Genomic DNA, 21,451 nt, shown 5'->3' with positions numbered 1-21,451 from the left:
CTATATCTAGTGTCAAATAGCAGTGAACATAGAATAAAATGTAACCATTCTCTTTGCTTCCCCCATAGTCTTCAAGGATACACATCATTCAGTTTGCAGCATCTCTAGGTGACTCAAGTCCCTTCCCTGTTTCCACAAATATCAAGAGAAAATCTGTTTCTTCATTCAGTGAGATCATAGTTGAGCCACTAACTACAGACTTTTGAAACCAATGTCTGATCCTGTTTTGTTTTGTCTTTTTACTTTTTCCTCCTTATGTCTATTATAGAAATTAACTAGGTATTAATATTGTATTATTCTCTGGCTTTTTGCTATGTTCATTTTGTAGTTATAACATTCAGTGTGGATTTTTGGTGCACTGGAACCATCAGTGGAAAGATTTAGTTAATAATATTCTGAGAATATTACACAAAAAAACAGGGAAATATATTGCTATGAGAGAGACTGAAGTAGGCTGACTACTTAATTCTGCCTGTGCCAACATTTTCAGAAGTATGTTTATTGCAACACTGGTGTTTTTCTCATCTATTTTCATCAAGAGGTTTTGAACCTTCATTGAACTGTATACAGAGAAACATGAATGGCTAATTATTTTTTTTAGAAGCAGGAGATTGTGTAAAATGTTAGTATTGGACACAGTGTGTGACCATAGCAAAGTCAAACGTGACTGACTCTCTAGTGCTTGACGTAGTGTAATAGAGTTTCTGGTATTTATGCATGTCAAACTGTAGTTTCCAATTCTAACAAACTCATGTAGTTCTGGTTTTGCTTTGAATTAGCAAAAATCAGAGTTTTCCGTTCTACTCTCGTTTGGTAATAACACTGGCAATTAAGGAATAAGACACCAGCCACAAACAAAGAAGCAGTTCCTGCCTGAATGAGTTTGTGGTCTGAATTCAACAAGCCTCATGGTCACCAGCTGTTTTACACCATTGTACTTGTATTTTCTTAAATTGAACTTCCTCATGAATGTAGTACCACTAGCCTGGGGAGGCTTTCTCCTAGTTTTCATGAGCATACTGGAGATCAGAATTAGGTTCTATATGTGATTTACATTTATACAAATTTGTGGAGACTCATTTATTATATCTCTGTCTTTAAAACCAGATGCTTTCACTTCTGTCCACAGAAGATTCTGCTTCTGGTGATTGGTTGGGAATTCCTCTATTTGAAGAAAACTAGCACAGGTAGTTCTTGGGCACAGATTATTTCAATGCAGAGTTTTGTTGTGTTTTCTGCATAATGTCCTTCATACAAAAATGATATTATTTTCTGATGGGTACCACGTTTCCCACATGTCTGCAGAAAGGAACAGCTGCTGCTTTCACACTCATGTTTAGTGTGAAGCTGTCTGCAGCAATAATGAAAAGCTCCTGGCAGGACTGAATCTGAGGACTCCAAGCAGGAAGACTTTGTTGATCATGGCATACCTTTTTGGCATAGTTTTACACATGTCTTTGGCATTGAGTTTCTGGCGTCTTCAAAATGAGACAGCTTGTCTCAGTAGAAATACACTCACTTTGCACATGCACTGTAGCTTTTAATAACTATTTTACTTTATTGCTGCCACATCCATGCCAAGTACTAAACTGGCCATGATCTTTTCAGCTCAGCTCAGACTTGTCAAAATCTTTGCATGGCATTATAGCTTTAAATATGGTTCACTTTTATTTTAACTCACTACTTACTTTGGGATACTGGACATTCTATCTCTGATTCTACAGATTCTGCACGTATTATGACTGGAGCCTGAAAGTGTTCACAGTGCCTACTACTATGGTGAATAACTACCACAGTGTCTCCTTTAATATACTAACACATAACCCAATAGAACATCACAATATATAGTCAGTCCAAGACTAGAAAAGGTCTCATTTTAGGGATGTAAAATGCATTGTCTTCAGAGCCTGATACAAACACAGGCCCTGTGTCATGTCTTCTATCCCTGTATTCACAGCAGGAGTGTACCATATGATTCCTCATGGACTGAGCAGATAATCTTTAGTAAGGACATAATGGTATGTGGAGGTACTCTGAAGAGCATAAGGAGTTAATCTAAGCCTTTTATTTTTAAAGGAAGTTTGTTCCTTTGGGTTTTGGGTTACACTGAAACCATTATCCTGGGTTTTCTTGTGTTTCCCCTTGCATTCCTTCTCTGTGTTTTCTGGAGACTTTGTCTTGAACAGGAACCTGTGAGGACTGTTCTTCAATGCTAACACCTCGTGCCTTCGAGGCCCCTGCCACCCTGTGCCTGGAGGGCCTCATAACCACTGGAAGAAAATGCAGCTATAGCTAATTTCTTATGAGTCAGTTTCTGCAGTCCTCACTCGGGTCCCGATTCTTGCCTTTCTATTTCACTTGAGTGGCTGTTTGGCTGCCTGGTGTAAGCAAGAATAAATGAAGTCCTAGTGTGTTTATTAAAGCAAAATGGCCAGTGGTTGGCCCCAAATCTGTAATGTTGACTGCATATAAGTTAGTATCCATGAAGAATTAGGCCCTCCTAAATTTGTAATTATCTTTGTTTTCATCAGTGCAGATGAAAATTGTTGCCCATAAAGATAAGTTCAATTTTTAAAGTATTTATCTGAACCTAGTAAAGAGTTAATCTAATTTTTTTAAAAAGTAACTGTGAGATATGAAGACATTATTGATATAAACCTTTAAATTGATACATAAAGGAGAAATATCACAAGTGTCACATCACTTTCTCTAGCAGTGGGCAACTTTACTGTCCTAGAAATTATAATGCAGACATAACTGGATACAGAGGTGCCAAACACCGTAAACAGTTTGAAAGTAAATTACATTTAGTTGCATACCAAAGTAACAAAGTGTTGTGTTCAGTTCCACAGATATGCCTGCAATAATAATAAGAATGCTATGCTTCCCTCTGAAACTACTTTAAGTGATCTCTTTTCCAGATTACAAACATTTAGTAACTGTATTAAAGGCTCTCTATGTGTAAGGAACCTCCTATAAAAAATAGCCACAGTCTGTTCCTCTGATAGTGAGTTCAGTTCACTACTGAACAGTTGAAAACATAATTTGCTGTGTGAGCTTTTATTAAAACCTTTCAGTGTTAACAAGGTACAGGGGATTTTCTTTTTTAACCTTTTTAACCATTTGTGATCTAGAGGTTGTTCAGATCTTAAATACTAGATGAAACTTGTCAATCCATGATAATCAAAGCCAAAGAAAATATCAGTAGGAATCCCTGTAATGTGAAGGTGCCAAGTTTGGCCCTTGCACTAATGGCCATTCTGATGCTGCAGCAAGAAGGTGGAAAAGGAAATGGTGCTGTAGCTGTGGTGGTCTACAGGCACAGGTAGGACAATTAAAATTTATTTTTTTCAACTGTAACAGTTGGCCTAGTAAGAGGGAAAAATCTCTACTTAAACATCTTGTTCTTACAGAACTGCATGATATATAGTCTTAAAAATATATGTGATGTGTATACCTAGTGATTCCTCTCTTCAGCCAGAGAAACATTAGCTCCGCATAAAAATAGACAACTTTACCTTAGAATTTTCTAGGTATTGTCATTATTAAACATATGGAAAACTGCAAATTAAACTACTCTTGTCACAAATGATAAACATGCTTATCTAAGCATGGGATTTGCCCTCAGCTGTACATGTAAAAAATAAAGCAGGCAGATTAATTCTTCTAGAAGCTAGCTTCCTTCCTACCATCTGTATTGGGAGCTTTACTGAACCGGAATTAACAAAACGTATTTTGTTTCATGGTGTATTTTGTGGTGCTTAGCCTCATGAAGTTCAACAAGAAGTACAAAGTTCTGCAACCGGGGAGGAGCAACACTATGCACCAGTACATTATGGGGCTGCCCAGATGGAAATCAGCTTCACAGAAAAGGACCTGGGGATCCTGGTGGATCCTGAGACGACCATGAGCCAGCAATGTGTCCTTGTGGCAAAAAAAAAAAAAAAGCCATCAGCATCGCGGGCTGCACTTGGGGGAGTGCTGCCCGCAGGCTGAGGGAGGTGATCCTTCCCTCCCCTCAGCGCTGGTGAGGCCACACCTGCAGTGCTGTGTCCAGCTCTGGGCTCCCCAGTACCAGGGAGACACGGACATACCAGAGGAAGTCCAGCAGTGGGCCACAGAGGTGATGGAGGGACTGGAGCACCTGCCCTATGAGGAAAGGCTGAGAGAGCTGTAACTCTTCAGCCTGGGGAAGAGAAGGCTCAGAGAAGCCTTATTAATGTCTGTAAATACCTGAAGGGAGGGTGCAAAGAAGATGGAGGCAGGCTCTTTCCAGTTATGTCCAGTGACAGGGCAAGAGGCAACGAGCACCAGATGAAACAAGAGGTTCTCTCTGAACATCACAAACACTTTTTCACTGTGAAGGTGACTGAGCCCTGGCAAAGGTTGCCCAGGGAGGTTGTGGAGTCTCCATCCTTGGAGATATTCAAAAGCCATCTGGACATGGCCCTGTGTAACTGGCCGTAGACATCCCTGGTTGAGCTGGGGGGTTGGATGAGATGACCTCCAGAGGTCCCCTCTAATCTCAACTAGTCTGTGGTTCTGTGATGCTGTGTATACCTCCTTCCTAGGGTCATCAATGAAACAAAGCTCCAATCATTCACATTTTGCTTTATAGACTGATTTCTAAATTGTAGAGATGTCTGTGACTGCCATTTAGAAGTGGTATCATAATATATTATGAAATACATAAGACAAGTTTTCAAGTGAAAATCGGAGATATGATATTTAAAATTAACAGAATAGCAGAAAAGGGAATGATGCAGCACAATAGCAAATATACTGAATTGCCAGGTGAGGTTGCTTGCAAAAGCTTGCATGGGTTAAGTGGCTGTAAACATGAAGTTATTTCACTGCAGAAATAAGTAAGGTCTGTTGATTTTCATAACTTGGCATTGTTAAATGGCCCCTGTGGGTGTCTAAGATAGTTTGACTTCTGTTGGTTGTATGTAGGAAACGTGCCGATCAGGATTATTCTCCATCTGCTTTTATTCATAGTTGCTACTGTTGTGGCACAAGTTTCTCTTGCAAGTTGCATCTTTTCCATCAGGGCAGAAATATCTTAATATTCATATTTTTTCAAAAGCCAGTCTGTTTCTTTGCAAACATCACAATGTGCCAATTAATGTATCAGTGGAAAATGAGGCTGCTAAATGTGATTCTATCTCATAAAAAATAGCTGGAGTACGTGCTTGGATTTCTTTCCTCGTGCAGATAGTCTCATCTTCCTCTTTGGTCCTGTAACTGTAGAGCTCCCTGCCCATCCTCCTACTTCATATTTCTCCTTTTTTCTAACAGTTTTCCTTCAGTCTGGCTGTTCCTTGCAATCTTACAACATCACAGACCCACTGTGTATATAGTAAAACCCCACACGTGTTCAAAATGTTTCATAAATATGTTTGGTGAACACAGGTGTGTGCTGTTTCTTTCACCTTCCAAGAGCAATGCAGCATGTTCCTCTACCCAAAGTGACTAGCTCTCTGCTCCACATGGGAGGGTCTCACTCTCTGTGTCATGACCCTGTGTCACATCTCTAGGTCACCATGTCTTTGGGGTATCTCGGCTCCCAGTACTGGGATGGGCTCTCAACAGGGTGCAATGCTGCTTGGGCTTACAGCTGTCTCATGAGCAAAGATGGAGTCTTCTTTCTCCCTACCTTTTTCTGTCTGTCATCAAAACAAAATTCAGCATGGTGTATTATTTCAAGGTAACGTAAAACTGAAGTGTAGTGATTTCCCCAAAAGGGGTTATTAGACAAAATTAAAAAAATAATTGGCTATAGTATTCAATAATATATTCCCTTGCATTAATTGCTGTTTCTGTCTAATGCCTAGTGCTTCCACAGGTCTTTGGATTAAGCTGGACGAAAAATCGCATCTGTTTGTTTATTGGTTATGGTGTTTTTATTCTATATATATACTAAATATTTTCTGTAAATAGGAAGAATGAAGTATAGGTTAAAATAGGATTTTTTTTCACCTTCTCTTTTGGAATTCATAATTTAAGCTGCAAGCAGCCTTTACCCTTTAATTATCCATTGCAGCATGGGGAGCCAACGGGGGGAATTAGAGGTCTGTGTGCGGTTGCAGCGCTATGGTGTCACTGCAGTCACAGTGATGTGCTGTGATAGCTCGCATGACCGGAGTGGTGTGGTGGGTGGATACAGGCTCCTTAGGGAGGACAGGCTGGGAAAGTGCGGAGATGGAGTTGCCCTTTGTATGAGAGAGCAGCGGGAGCGTGTGGAGTTCTGCCTCGGGACGGTTTACACACATGGTTCATGTTGTACCAGGTGTCTGCTACGGAGCACGTGCTCAGGAAAATCACTTTCATGTCCCCTGGCCCTCATGGGGGACTTCAGCCATGCTGATATCTGCCGGAGGGTTAATACAGCAGAACAGAAGCAATTCGGGAATTTTCTGGACTGCACTGATGACAATCTCCTGACAGGGGTGACTGAGGAGACAAAGAGGGGAGAAGTTCTGTTGCTCCTGATACTTCCACAGAAAAACTGGTTGGAAATGTGAGTGCTGGGAGCAGTCATGGCTGCAGTGAACATGAGATGGTGGAGTTTAGTGTATACAAATACCTGATGGGGGAAAAAAGAAGACAGAGTCAGACTGTCCTAGTGGTGGCCAGTAACAGGACAAGAGGCCACGGGCACAAACTGAAACATGGGAAATTCCACTGAAACAGAAGAAAAATATTTATTATTGTTTGAAGAGTTAAACACTGGAGCAGGTTTCTTAGGCAGGTGTTGCAGTCTCCATTCTTAGAGATATTAAAAACCCAAGTGGACAACAGTCCTGGTAAAGTTGCTGTAGCTTACCTTGCTTTAGCAGGAGTTTGGACTAGATGATCTGCAGGGGTACCTGCCAACCCATAATTCTGTGATGTGAATCTGTGATTTAGATATATTCCAAACCAGACTTCACATTAAGCTTTAGAAGAGCTTACTCATAGAGAAATTCCACGGAGGAATCACAGCTGACGACCCAATTTTAAGGGTTATTTAAGATTATAGCAGCATCAGCTGCAAGGCACCTTTGTTTAAAGAATGTTTTTTTGTAATAAACAGATTAAAATAAATTCCAGGAAATTCATGCATTACTGCATGGTACTTCCTGACTAATTTCACAGGAACTTCAGCACAGCATGATCCAGTCTTTCATTAGTCTAATGAAAGGCGCTAAGTTATACATTGTAAGTATTAATTATGAACATTAAGCAGGTGCACAGCAGGGTATGGCAGAAGATCAGAAGCTGCTTTCCAAGCATACAGCTACGTGTAGTCCAGGCTCTCGCACAGATTACTACCAAAGATGGAGGGGATGGGAAGAGGAATGGAGCCTGAAGGGTGATGGCACTTAGTTCCATTACTGTTTTCTAGGAATCAGGAATGAATTTTAGGGGTCTTCTGGGGTCTCACAGTCACTGGCTGCTGTTTAGCAAGGTCTCCAGTCACCAAACCCTTTTCCACAGAGTGGGCAAAGACAGATTCCCATGGGTTGATTTTTTAAATTATTCCATCCCCACAGAAAGCACAGGGGAACTTGTTTTCTGTTTGATATAAAACCTTTCTTTACAAAAATAAATTAATGATTTAGTCAAAATTTAATATCTTTGGAGTATTTTTATACAAGCGCAGGAAAAGCAGAAACAGAAGGCTGGATAAGCAAAACAGGGGAGAAGGGAGTGTCCACACCTTTTCTGTGTGCAGTAACCCAGTGGTGACAGGCTGAAGTTCAAATCCTCACTTTTTGAACCCAACCCACAGTCTTGAACAGAGACCTTCCCTCAGATCATTCTTACTGGTCACTGGAAGTAGGAGAGACCCCACGTCCGAGGGTATAGTGTCCCTTTACTCAGCACTTGTTCAACCATGTCCAGAGCACTATGTGTAGCTGTGCTCCCCTCCAGTACAGGACAGATATCAATAAGCTGGTGTGACTTCAGCAGAAGTGGATGAAGACAGCCAGAGGCTGGAGCTCTTCCCCTGTGAGGAGAAATTATGGGAGTGGAACTGGTTTAGCCAGGAGAAGGGATGGCTTTGGAGGCACCCAACAGCAGCCCTTGTACCCACAAGGAGGTTGCCAAGTGAGAGAAATTGGTCATAAATGGAAACAGGCAACATTCAACTGGACATAACAAAAAAAATCAGTCCAAGAGGACAGCCAAGCAATGCAGCTGGGGTTCAGAGAGGTTGCATTATCTCCATTCTTGGAGGTTTTTATGCCTTGACTATACAAAGTGCAGAGCAACCCAGTCTGAGCTCAGAGCTCCCTTGCTTTGTCAAGGGCCAGAGGCCTCCTGTGATCCCTGCCAGTCTGAATGATTCCATGATTCTGTGATTTGCACTTATGTCCCCCCACCCAAAACGTCATGTTTTCTCTGCATAAGGTGAAAATCCTCCAGGACAGACTGAGAAGTACTCAGATACAAAATACTGTATGTCCCAGTGGCAAAGGCACTCTTCCAGGAGGTGGAAGATCCCAGTTCAAATCAGACAGAAAGAGCACTGAACTGAGATACCGCATTTCCCAGAGCAATACCGTAAACCTAGCTTGGGAATCACCCAACTAGGAAGATTAGTGGTCTCCACATTGCCTAGCTGGTTTTGCAATGACACCGAGTGCTTAGCCTGAAAATTCATCTTTACTGAAGGTAGGATTTTGCCAAAAAAAAATATTCACCTTGTCCTCATAACAACTATTTTCTCTGTAATGACTAATGTACTGATCTATGTTGCTTTTCTCTGGTGAGATTTGCCAGCATGTGCTCCTCCCATTCTGCCTGGTAAAGCTTCTATCAATTCATATTATTATTAACAACCAGTTACTTGCCAGTTGGGGTGATTTCCAGACCCTCAATAAAGTTCACATCAGTATAAAGGAGTTCAATAGAAAGTTAACCAGGAGATGAAGGTTGCTGTGCTAACAGAGCTCAGCTGTCCCTTTTCATGCCACTAAGTCTGGACAAAGAAGTAAGTGCCCCAGTGCTTGGAAAAGATGGAGCACTGGTGAGCAGTAGATGGCTCAGAGTCAGTCTGGAGAAGCTGATGAAATTGTTGCTATGTCATGGTGACAGCTGTCAAATCTGGTTGGGAACTCTGCTCTGGAGCTTTGCAGAAGACCAACTCTTGTTGACCCACTTGTAACTGAGTACCTCACCATTTACTCTGGTTTGTTCCCTAGCTGGCTACAGAAATTGGCACATCATAACCGTGAATCTGACTGTGAGCTTTGGCCTTGAGAGAGACACTGGGCCAACAACAGAAAGAGGCTGTTAACGTACTACTGTGCCTGACAGATGAGGCACAAAATTTAGTGTGACTCACAACGTGTCTCATAATATCGAGTAACACCTGATGTCTAGAAACTGATGGAAATAGGGGATCTGGTAGCTTGCTAGTTATTGAACCTGTCTTGTCATGATGCAAGAACTAAAAATGGAATATTCCTAAACAGGTGAGAACAGAACTCAAAGAAAAATATCCATATATTGTAAGCCAGTCATGCTACTCAGTCCACGACAGCACATTGCTGTGGTAATCTCATACCCAGTGTCATTAATTAGTCATTTTCCCCCTTGGACCTTGCCATCTACTGTAATCCTCACTGCTTTTCTCTCTGCATGGTTGCAATGAAGCCACGGATCTGTCATTTTGCTGGCGACTGAAATTTGTTTGTTTACCACTAAGTGCAACATTTAGTGCAAAGACCACTACTTGCACATCTGATCATTTTGGCCTGGTGTGAGATGACCAGTGTGCATACACAGATTGTTTGCAGACATTGATCAAACCAGCTGACAGTGCAAACCACAGCCACAAGAAGGGATGTAATTTTGGCTTTTCTTTTTTGTCTAAGTGAAAAACTTTAGAAGAAATAGCCTCATCTGTTTGCTAGCTTTAAAAACAGGAAGAAGAGCCTCTAAAGTTTCTAGATTTACTTTTTTTTTTGGTCTGTCTTTTTTTGTTTAGCAATGATTGGTGTAACTCAGTCATTCCTTCTGCCAAGCAGGGAGAATTCATAACGTCCAACAGTTGCCTCTAATAATTCCTGGGGAACAAATATTTTAACCTGAGGGATATATTTTTTGTCCTTGCAGACTTTCAAATTGGCAAAGCTTTTTGGTTGGAAAATGATTCAGGAATGATGAAACAGTGCCGTCTCTTTCATGAAACTTGTCTTTTAAAGACCAGAACATACAAGGATTTTTCTGTACCTCCAAGGTTTAAGATGTTATATATCCATTATTTGGATCCTGTGCTCCCTTAACTTGGGCTACATAACGTTTCAGGTTGGAAAGCCTCCCTCTCCTCACACCAACCACAAAGTAAATCAGGAAGAACTAGACTGAAGTATAAAATCAAGATAGGAAACCCCAAGCAGGCCTTAAATGCTTAAACAACATTGAATATATAAACATCTGTGTTGTTTAGCATGCTTTCTTCTTGCTGAAGAATTAAAAGGATGATTCCAAACAATAACCAACCACCTCTTTCATCCTTCTCCTTTCTTCTTCCAACAATTTCCTTTCTCATACCATTGCAGTAACTGCTGCCTTAAAGATTTTAAACACTGCTTGAGTGCCGCAAAGTTCACAGATCAAAACAAAAGGCCAGTTATCCCCATGAAACAAGGCAAATGTCAGGATCAGTTGGATATGCAGGAACACTGTGGAGCTGCCATTCAGGTTTTTCATCAGGTAAGTAACAAGTTATGACCTGTAATCAAAGTAAGCGATACATTATAGAGATCTTTTTTTGTTGTATGCAATCTGTTGAAATGCTGGCATTTAACATGAAGAGGCCGTGGGGGGAACCCTGTGGCAATACCTGCCTGTACAGCTTTATACATATATTTATCTTGTGGTCTGTACATTTATGGTATGTGTCAAACTGAAAAATGGGGAGCAGCTGGAGCTGCCTCATTGGGAAAGTTTGTAAAAGTGAAGCTATACTTTTTGTGGTAATCTGCAATCTCCAGCAAGAGTAAATATCCTGATTTCCTTTGCAGTTGCAGTCAGATAGAGTATTATTTACTTGGATGTAAATATGTAAAACTTCAGCTATAGCCCCTTGAGGCAAAAGTACCATATGTATGTCAGTTTTCTTGGTTTTGTGGTGGTGGTTGGTTTTTTTTTTGGGGTTGGTTGGTTGGTTTTTTTGTTTGGTTTGGTCTGTTGGTTTGTTTTTTTTTTTAATCTCATATACTTATTATTTGATGTTGCAACTGGAACTGCTGCTGCTGTGAACACGTCTTTCCTTTTTTATCTCTATATATATCCTTGCTCTATTCAGCATGTTTCAAGAGAAGAGATGTTGTCAATGCTGGCAAAGAGAAAGTTCTGACAAAGGCAGGAGGAGATACCCAGCTGAGAGATGGATTACTACATGACTTCAACCCACACAAAATCCTAGCCTGGCAGCCAGGTGGGTGCAGAAACTTCCAGCTGTAGGACTCCAAAGCCCAGGGATACGATACTGACATGGTGTCTGACAATTCTTTGCTGACTCAGGAGACAGAAAAGCTCCTGACACAGCTGAACTAGTCCTGGAGGCCTCTCTCAAAGACGGCAACTCTCCTCTGAAGAATTTCTGCACTGTTTTGGGCAGTTATTTTGCCCCTGCCAGGGAAATTCATTACCCTAGTGTCAGTTTTATGAAGAAGTCCCTGGAAAGCTACTTTACAGCAAGGTATGTCACATACAGATCCACCTCAGTCCTAAAAAGTAGGAGCTAATGGTTTTAAACAGAAGTCAACAAATCTTCCTTTTCTTCTGTCTCACTTCCTTTTTTTTTCAATTTTCCATCTCTGCACATCTCCTCATATTTGGCTTTCTCCTCTGTTTTCTTCCAAGTTCTGCAAAAGTACTGTCATCTGAGGGAGAGACTGACCGCAGGGCATTTATTTGTGTACAAATACTATTTTACCATGGCAACCCTATTTTTTTTCATTATGCAGTTCTCTGGATGATGAAGTTGCTTTTGAACATTGGGGCATTCCCCTGCTTCTTCAGCAGCTGGTATCTCAAAGAAATCTTAAAAATACGTTGTTAAAGGCACAGAACCAATAAGAAAAAGGGACATCATCCATAGAAAAGGTTTTCTGCAATTATCAATGGCTTTTTGGTTTGCTCATGCCTACAAGTAAAAGTCACTTATTTATAAATAATCAATTATGTTATTTTGCTGTTAATAGGTCTAATTGTGTTTACTTTTACATATATAATGTATCATCTGGTACAAATCAGCAGAGAATACTGTCTGTAGTGTTTTGTTCTTTCTGGATTGTTACAAAATGTTTTTCAGCATGTTCTTTTATATGATTCATTCTGTAATGTCCAAAGACTATAATTGCATTTAAATATTGTTTAAACAAAATAATATTTTTTTATTTTCAGAGGTAGAATATATAGCAGAATACAGGTAGCCTATATTGGAAAGAACAGTTTATTTTTTGTCAATTGAACATTACTCCAAGGATCATACAGTGGCACTCAGCTATAACTAACCTATCACCTACCTTTACAACTCAGCTTTCCTTGCAGGAGATAAGACCAGCTCCTGATTTCATACGTGCATGGAGCTACAGCTCTGTCCTGAGCCCAGCTGCCATCCTAGGTCTCTGGGATGAGCAGGATGTTGCTGGCATTTCAGCTCTGAGGTCTTTGATTTCCCTAGCCCTAAACTCAACCCTAACCCTACCCTTCTACAGAGTAGATGATAAACCTCCCTGTTCAAAATTTATGATGACGTACCACTTCATCCTGAGTCCATCTTCATCTACCTCTTTGGGTGGAGCAGGTTTTCAATGTTACTCCAACGATGAGGATCCTTGCTTCCCAAACTCTAACCCTAATGCTATGCTTCACTGGTGTGGATATCAAACCCATTCAGCTGGAAATGGGTGATGAAACCGTCATTATCCCAATCCCATATCCTAAGCCAAATCCTCATCCTAGCTTTGGGCTGAGCAGGACTTTACTGGAATTTTGTCTTCATGGGAAAAATCTGCTATTTACTAGTTAGAGTTACACTGTCAATCATTATATAAATGCATGCTTCAGCAGGTCTTGTTTCAGTGTACGTTAAATCCCACTTTAAATGAAAAATGTATTTGTGTTGAAAATAATATTTGGACTAAATTTTGGCAAGTAGCCATTGTTCTAAACTGGTATACATTTGAACTCATATCTTCATGTACAGCAGCAAGGGTTGGGTTTTTTTGCCTAGATATAAGTAACCTTCAGCAACTGGACAGCTTTAATTGAAGCATTTATTACTGTTCTCACCTGAGTAGCTGAAATATGCAGTAAAATACCTGAACCTTAAAGTAATTCTGTGGTTTTGTTCAGGAACCAAAATCTCTTTGAATACTGAGACCAAAAGGCAGAATATTAATATTTCCTTCTTCTTCTCTCCAAGTTGATTTCATATCTGCTCATCTTTAGCAGAGCATCTGGGGAGTTCTATCACAGAAGGCCTCTGCTGTGCTTTGTCCTCTCTGTCTTCTGCTAGAGAAGCGCAGGTGTCGTAGCTTGGATTTACGCGAGGAACGTGTGTTATACGCCTGAGTGTGGGAGGCTGCTTTTTAGCAAGGTTACCTGCAGTCTCCATGGCCAAGGGGTTGCCTGTCTCACTTTGTGCTCCGGCTCTCCTGCTCTGCGAGGGGTGGGTGCTGCCTCCGTGGCTGCTGCCTGCTGGCTTCCTCTTCTCCGCAGGTGGGTGACCAGCCTGTGGTGTGAGGATGGAGAAGGGGCTCTTGTAGAGCTGCATTGTCTAACGTGGATCAAGCATGGGTATCCTCTTCAGACCCCTCCACCTGAACATTTATACCAATGGCTGGCACTCTCTCTGTTGACTGGAAATGGCAGAATCGGCAACCGAAAGCAATATTCAGTGGACTTCAGAAGCCACTGCCTGGGTAGCAGGACATTAACCAGACTTGTAGCCAATGTTTAAATACTTTACCGTCCAATCAGTTGCTAAATGTCTGGTTTAAAAAAACACATGGAAGTCAGACCTGATAGCTGTTATGAAACATTAATTATCTGTAAAACTGAGCTTTTTATGCTCGCTATCTCCCTGGCACCTGAGTGTGTTTTCCCAAGGAGGAAATTGCAGTTTGCTGGTGCCAGCGGAGTTTTTACAAACAAAGAACCAAATCACTGGGTTTTAACTTGTTTAGTAACCTCACATGCAGGTGTCATTCTGGACTGTTTCTTTCACTCCTTTTCATTAAATTAATGTGATACAGAGCAAGATCCCACCTTTTTCAAGCATCTCACTTTCCTTTATAGGGAATTAAATAAGGTCTGAAAATCTTACTATCTAATAGAAAAAAAGTAGGCTGATACTTATAATGTAAGAGAGAGATCCTCAAGTCATTATGCTGTCACTCACAAAGAGTCGGCTTTACTGAGATGTGATTTCATGCACAGGTTTACTTTTTCTGAGATTGGCCTGGTCTTTTCCCTACTATGAACAGCCTGCACACTGCAGAATTGTTAAAATTTTTTTTTAGTTTGCTCAGTTAAGACACTAACTAAATTTTTACCTGGAAGTACAGCAGTATTGACTTTACATGTATACAGCAGATGCTGACTCCACCTATAAAAACAGATTAACACCCTCCTGCCTGTTGTCGTGGCTCTGTATGACCACCCTCTGTACCAGCCAATCTCACCAAGCTCAGGTGCAGCACCGTTCCCTTTGCTGAGTCCCAGCAGATGAATCGGCATGGAACTGATTGAAATTTACATTAGTAAACTCAGGTGCCTCTTAAGATCAGTCACCAACCCTCAGCAAATCAGAAGAACTGGAGAGCTCCTCAGACTCCATATGAGGTTTTCAGGATATCAGTCACCAAAAGCAACTTCAGTGCACAGAGGAGTAAATACACTGAATGCAGACACAATATGTGGGGACATGCCAAACACATGTACTCTGTTACTACTAAATCATAACAGGCTGTTCAGAGCAGAGACTTCCAAAACTTTATACAGAACCAGTTCAACAGAATGTGAAAAAATTTCCTCTCTGACCCATCCTAAAAAGCACCCAGATGTACCTGCTATGCTGATGCGCACAGTGGCTCATGCCATAGATGGAAGTTGTAGCAGCTTTCCCCACTGCTTCAGCTGGCAGTTGCAGTTTACTGCTAACAGCACAATATGATAGCAATTAGAAAATTGAAATAAAACTGTTGGGACCTTTTTCTGCTTATCCTGTGGGTGCATTTCTTCTCTTGTGCCCCGCACCACCCCCCCCCCCCCAAAAAAAAAAAAAAAAAAAAAAGGCATATATGCCATATGGAAACAGAAATGGCCAGCACAGTCACTGGCTGCTAATACCTTCTATGCAGCCTCTGCTTGGTTTTCTCTCAGGAATCAAAAAGAAAATTATTAAAAAAAGACATGAGTATGTATACTCCTTTTACTTGCTCTCACCATTACATGTCACTTCCTGGTTAGCAACACAAAAGGAGAGTCTTTATTCACTTTCCTGCGTTTTGTAGTGTAGTGCCTTCATAGAGAAGCAAAATTTTAAGCTTGATTTACAGGAGAGTGTAGTCCATAGGGTCTAACCAGGACTAAGTCCCTGGGAACAACAGAAGCACTCTCTGCAAGGGCTGTAATAAAGCCAGACATCAAAACTGAACCGAATATGACTACACCACTCTGTTAATGTCACTCCATGATATAATGTAGTCATGTCCTCAGAAAGACAGATCTAGACTCTGATGTGGACATGTACCTTACTCTGTGAGAAGCCCAGCAAAAGCCAGTAGGAGTATTCCTACATCATGACGTACTTCCAGAGGACGAAGAAGCCAGCAGCTGCAGAAACTGGCTTGTAAGCAAGATCAGAATCAGTTGGTACTGTGAAGCACTGGAGACAATGGGCAGAGGACATAAGAACTATGGATACACCAACACAAAGTTTATCTGATTAGATGACCTCAGCTCAAATTATTGGTATTTTTCATATTGAAGATAAATCTAAAATAAAACACATGCCAGGATTTCTGCCTAATTAGATTTGTAAAATGCCACGCTTGATTATAGTACCATTAAAGAATATAGGGCATAAAATAATAACATTAACACATGTATATGACGAGACTGAAATATGAACACTGAACTGTGCTACAAGACCTCATTTCCTTGTCCAACCCTGATGTCCTTTTCCAACTGAGAATAGTACCGGTGTCCAATGTCTGAGAACAAGTGGAAAGTTTGGATGTGCCTGGGCATGCAATGAGATCTTTTTACAAAGTGTATTTTCCAGGATTTCAAAACAAACACTGGAGAGGAGAGTATCTGTAGCTAGGAGTGCAGAGAATTCAGAAAAGCTCAAATTTTAATCATTGCTCTTCTTCTTCTCTGGTGTTGCAGTTAATCTGGAAATATGAAAGTAGTCAAATTAATGTAAGGCAAAGTGTAGTCTGTGGATCAACTTTGCCCTTAAAGCAAGCTCATTTAATAATAGGATTTAACAAGAGATGTAACTGGCCTTCTGCCTTACCCTGGATCTCCACATTCCCTGTCTTAAAAAGCAACAAGCACGAATGTGGGTTACCCATTTCCTGGCTGGGTAGTAACGGACTGTGGAAGTGCCTATGGAATTAAACTCTGCCATTTGTAGAAGGCTTTTGTACTCCTCAAAAACTCATGTATCATGATTAACAACACTTCTGACACTTGTTTTCCCTGATAAGGTAGCCTGGTTAGCATATGTGTGATTATGTTACTCCCTGACATGAAGAGAACAACCTAATTAACTTAGCATCAGGAAAGAACTGGGTGGGATTTTGGGAAACGTGAGTTAATAAGGTGCAGTATGCTTTTACAAATTCATTATTAGGGAAAATGTTCTGTCCTTTTCTACACATTTCTTGGAAGAGAGTCTAGTGGGCCACTGCAGTTTTACATCAGTTTCAGGAATTTTTATGGCATTTTCATATTTACTGCCTCAAGACCCTTGCCTGGATTTTGACTCATTCTGTTTTGTCTGTCACATAACTTGGCTTACCAAGCCTTCTAGAAACTCTGTGCCATCTTCCTCCAATTCCTCTAAACTAATCTGCAAATCTAAATTACACTTCAAAAAGCATCTGCCCTAAACACTGGTCTCATTATTTTAAATATTTTCTCAAATCTCTTCACAAACTCTGCATCTATTGCATTTCCTTTTACATTCCAAATAGTAACCGCTCTTTACATTTCTGCTCACTTTTTTCCTTTACCCTTCAGAACATCTTATTCACCCACATCCCTGCCATTACACACCCCTCTCCTGTTACTTCCCTGGCTCCTGAGAGGTCACAGCAATCTGGAGTTGCCAGTTTAATAACCAGTTTAACACACAGAGCTGTAAATGTTGGTGTCTGAGGAGCTGCTGCACATGCAGCACAGCCACTCCTGATAAGAGCTGCAACAACTTAAAGACTAGTAAGGGAAACAACCAAGGGCAGTAGCCACTTCAGCTGTTCTTAGCAAAGTGCTTATAATAGTGAGTCACCAGTGTCAGTTGGCTATTTAGATGATCTGCTCTTCAAAAGTGGTGTATACTGTATAATGCATTATACACAATTCTGTGTATATATACTGTGCAAAAATGGGCATTTTTCAAAATACCTGGAGACATTTAGCTAATCAGCTGCTGTGGTATTGAAATTAATTCATGTCAGATGTACATATCTGGCTTCAGAAAGTTTGACTAAAAGACCTGCCAAGAGTTTGTTGTTCTTTGAAACAGGAGTAAGTCCATTTATTCTAAAAGATTAAGTAGAGATATTAGCCAGCCAGCTGTCAAAAATGCTTCACTGCAGATATGTCCTGAAATGAGATCATTCAAGTCTCAGAGGATTTTAGCTATGAGAGTTTGGAGTGGGAGAGAAACCTAAATCATAAATGTGTATGGCTTTGACTAGAGAAATCCTAGGTTAAGTCTTCTTACTGAGGAGGCAACAGAATGCTATTAAAATGAAAGTCTCTATTTTAAAGGTTATTGTGTGCCACAAGTCAGACTGGGCAAGTATGCTGCGTCTGCAGCCTAGATAGACAGAAAATGCAGAATTTCAGTATTTGCAATGTAGCAAATGAAGTGATCCTGATTTCTTTGTTATTTCTTATTGTTTGTGTTACCATAGCAATTAGGAACCTAAGTACCTATATTAAACTGGGCCCTGTTCAAAATCAGAAATAAAAGTAATCTTTGTCGCTCCTAAAAGTTTCCTAAGAGAAGGGACAGTGCATAAAAAGAGCCAGACTGGACACAGCACACCAGTTTCCATGGTTTTGTCAACCTTTTACAGGTCTCACAGGGAAAAGAAAAAAAAAAAAAAAACAACCAACCACAAAGAGATCACCTTTTAAGGTGAAGTAGAACAAGGCAAAAGCTATGTGGATGAGTATAGGCAGCTTCTTGTATATGAGAAGATCAAAGGGGATAGCAGCTGATTTCAATGCTGAGGAAAAACCAGTCAGGGAGCTGGAGCTCATGAAAGTCTTTGAAAGTGAAAGCAAGTGACTTATGTTTAACAGGACAGGAGAGGAGAGCAAATGGAAGAATGGCAAGAGAGGTGTGTGACGGTCAAAACTAGAGAACTGATCTTCTCCATAGTACTCAGAGTGGGTATGACTGAGAGAAGAAGATACATTTAGTCTTAACTGACCAATTAGTATTAAAGGAAACTTGCAGCAACAGTACTGGAACAAAAGAAGAATAAAGTAATCAAAATAGTTTTAGGAGAAAACAAAGTATTTCCTTTTGATTTTCTTACTTCAAGTCTGGAATTTCTGCGTGCACCACTCAGATATTGAATCTGTTGCTGCACTATAACAAAACATAACAGCATGCAGTGTGTCAGGTTTTGTTTATTTCTTCTTCAGCAGTTGGAGTCTGCTTTGGTCATCTCAAGTGAAACATGAACATTATGCAACTGGCAGCCATACCAGAAAGCAAACACACACACACACAAAAGAAAAGACTAAAGCAACATGATGCTTCTTTCAAAAAGAGAAAAATTATTTAGCTGATGTTTGGATTTGCCATACGTCTGAGCAAGCAACCATTTTACTGTAGCCCAGCCAACTTGAGTCTGAAGAAGATGCTGATAAGAACCCATCTAGTTTTGCTAACCATCTGGACAAAGTTGTAATGTGCTTTATTTAATTAATTTATTTATTTTTTTAATCTCTCACCTCCTTGACTTTAAGTTTGTGTATTTGTGTGGGGTTTGGTCACACTGCAAGGGAGTTAGGAAGGCAAGACAAAGGAACAGCTGCAAAAGTTGAGGGAAGATGCTATGCAGACACCATTTCAACTTCTGAGGAGGTAACACTGTGAAAGCTGGCATCTTCAGGCCCATCTCTACCTCCTTTTGCAAACAATCTGATTTACAGAAGGCTGAAGACATGGGACCATAAGGAGTTTTTGTATCCTACCAGGATCTTTTGTCTAGAATATCAGGATTAAATTAAATTAAGAAGTAGAGATGGGACCAGGTAGAAGCTACAGGAAAGAGGGTACTCCCTGAAAATACAAACAGGTGTGTTTAACTGAGCATGCATGAGGAACAGAGGCCTGCAAAAAAAAAAAAAAAAAAAAAGGAAATCTGACCCTATTGCAGAAGAAGCTGGTTCTGAAGCACTTAATGTCTCTAACGAGTTGTGATATTCTGCAAACTGTTAAAAAAAATGGATTAGGGGAATGCTGTGTTTTTAAACAGAGAAAGGAAAGAATATAAAAGACCCATAGAGTTTATGACCAGTCTGTGGTTGAAAAACGAATTTTGCATTTTGGGATTAGTCAAATCTCTGAGAAGAGACCAGCTCGTGACTGGACTCTGATGCAGATCACTCTACAAGAAACTACCTAAGAAGTATATGATGTTTGAAAACAAAGCTGAAAATATAAAACTTGTAGTAAAAGCAGGGCATAAGTTGAGCTAAAAATGATCCAAGTTCTGGATCTCATCAGGATATAACATTGCTTGAAGGAGGACATGGAATAGGACACCTTGGCAGTAGAGGAACATTTTGAGAAGTTTTTCAAGGACAGAATGAAGGTTTTGACAGAATTCAGAGCAGGGGTAAGGAAGCTCTCTCTTCTGGGATGCTTATACTCTTCTACTTTCCCTGGAGCAGAAACTGGAAGAAGTTGGGAGGCTAATTGTTCTGGAAATCACAGACCAAACTGGAAAAAAAAAACAAAACCCACAAAAATGAGGTTACCTGTTTCGATCAAGACCGCTAGTTTTATTAAAAACCCAAATGAATTGAACAAATTTCTAAAAGGGGGAATTCTTCCCACTACCCATGAAGAAATATTCTGGAAGGAGCCCCTGCCAGATATTTCTGCCACCTATTTTCCTTGCCTGATGTATGCAGAGAGGCCTGGCAGGTGTCCTTAGGAAAAGCAGAGATATGTTTGTGGGCATTCAGAAACTGTTTCTGGACACACCAGTTCCATAGGCCACATGTGGGAAGTGATTCACTAGAAAATATAATATCTTGCTGATTTTATTGTGGGTGCTAAGGTCTGTGTACATGCTATTTTGATCTGGGATGCTACTAGAGCAGTATGATCAAAGGTTTAGAAAGTTTAGATTGATTTTTCACTCTGAGGCAAAAGCTTACCAAACAGCTGTAAATTCTGTATTACAGAAGTATTGTGAATACAGCAAAGAATACAGGTGAATGACAGATCAGAATTCAGAGCACTGTCAGTATACTAGCCCCTCTGGGAAAGGCAAGAGGGCATGGAATTTTTGGAAGGCAAACTATGCAGCAAATTTTGTCTAATATAGCTGTCCGAGCAAGAAGCCTGGGAATGTCACTGTGCAAACCTATGAATGAGGGATGCAAATATTGTTATGTTTTTGGGGAAACTGAAGCAATTGCACTAATACACAGTGAATTAAAAATTAAATTGTCAGTGGATATCTCCAAGGTAGGTGCTACTCTAGTCCTCCAACAATGGGGGTGGCCAAAATTAAAGACCTCTTGTTTGTGCACAGGGAACACACACACACACAAAAATAATAACTTTGTTGGTTACAAAACTTTCCTTAAACCATTCATGTTTGCTCCCCAAAGGTAGCAAGCAAGTTCTCCCCGTGAGAATAGAGAGTCTGTTCTTCTAGGTACAAAACTAATGCCTTTCAAATTGAACACATTTTGGAGTGATTATTAAGGAGGTAGATTATGTACATGGCTAATCAGATATTGTAACACACGCACCCCACCGAAACACAGTAAAGTCTGTCAGCCAAAATCTTCATGGACAAAACATAAACTGGGGGAGGGCTGGAGTCATTATCCAAGATATCACCAGGGCTGTTTGCACAGTTGACTAGATGCATTGCCTACATCAATTTAACAGGAAAAGTTCTAGATGTAACATGGGATTCATGAATGGTAATATGTTAAGTATATGATG

The 21,451-nt window shown here is 40.4% G+C and overlaps 1 long non-coding RNA gene across 4 annotated transcripts in view; it reads left to right on the top strand.

The window, feature by feature from the left end:
- LOC116965731 overlaps positions 1–14,636 on the top strand; it is a 45,990-nt gene extending 31,354 nt beyond the window's left edge. For all 4 annotated transcript variants that reach the window (XR_004409608.2, XR_004409604.2, XR_004409607.2 and 1 more), the window contains 2 exons: positions 10,554–10,707; positions 11,303–14,636. This is a non-coding gene — a long non-coding RNA (uncharacterized LOC116965731). The remainder of the gene's footprint in view (positions 1–10,553; positions 10,708–11,302) is intronic.
- Positions 14,637–21,451: the final 6,815 nt, after the last annotated feature.

The sequence above is a fragment of the Tyto alba genome, unplaced genomic scaffold (genome assembly GCF_018691265.1).
Source record: "Tyto alba isolate M040663 unplaced genomic scaffold, T.alba_DEE_v4.0 Super-Scaffold_13, whole genome shotgun sequence".
Lineage (NCBI taxonomy): Eukaryota > Metazoa > Chordata > Aves > Strigiformes > Tytonidae > Tyto > Tyto alba.
The sequence above is the reverse complement of the archived record's forward strand: the minus strand, read 5'-3'. Positions and strand labels throughout refer to the sequence as shown.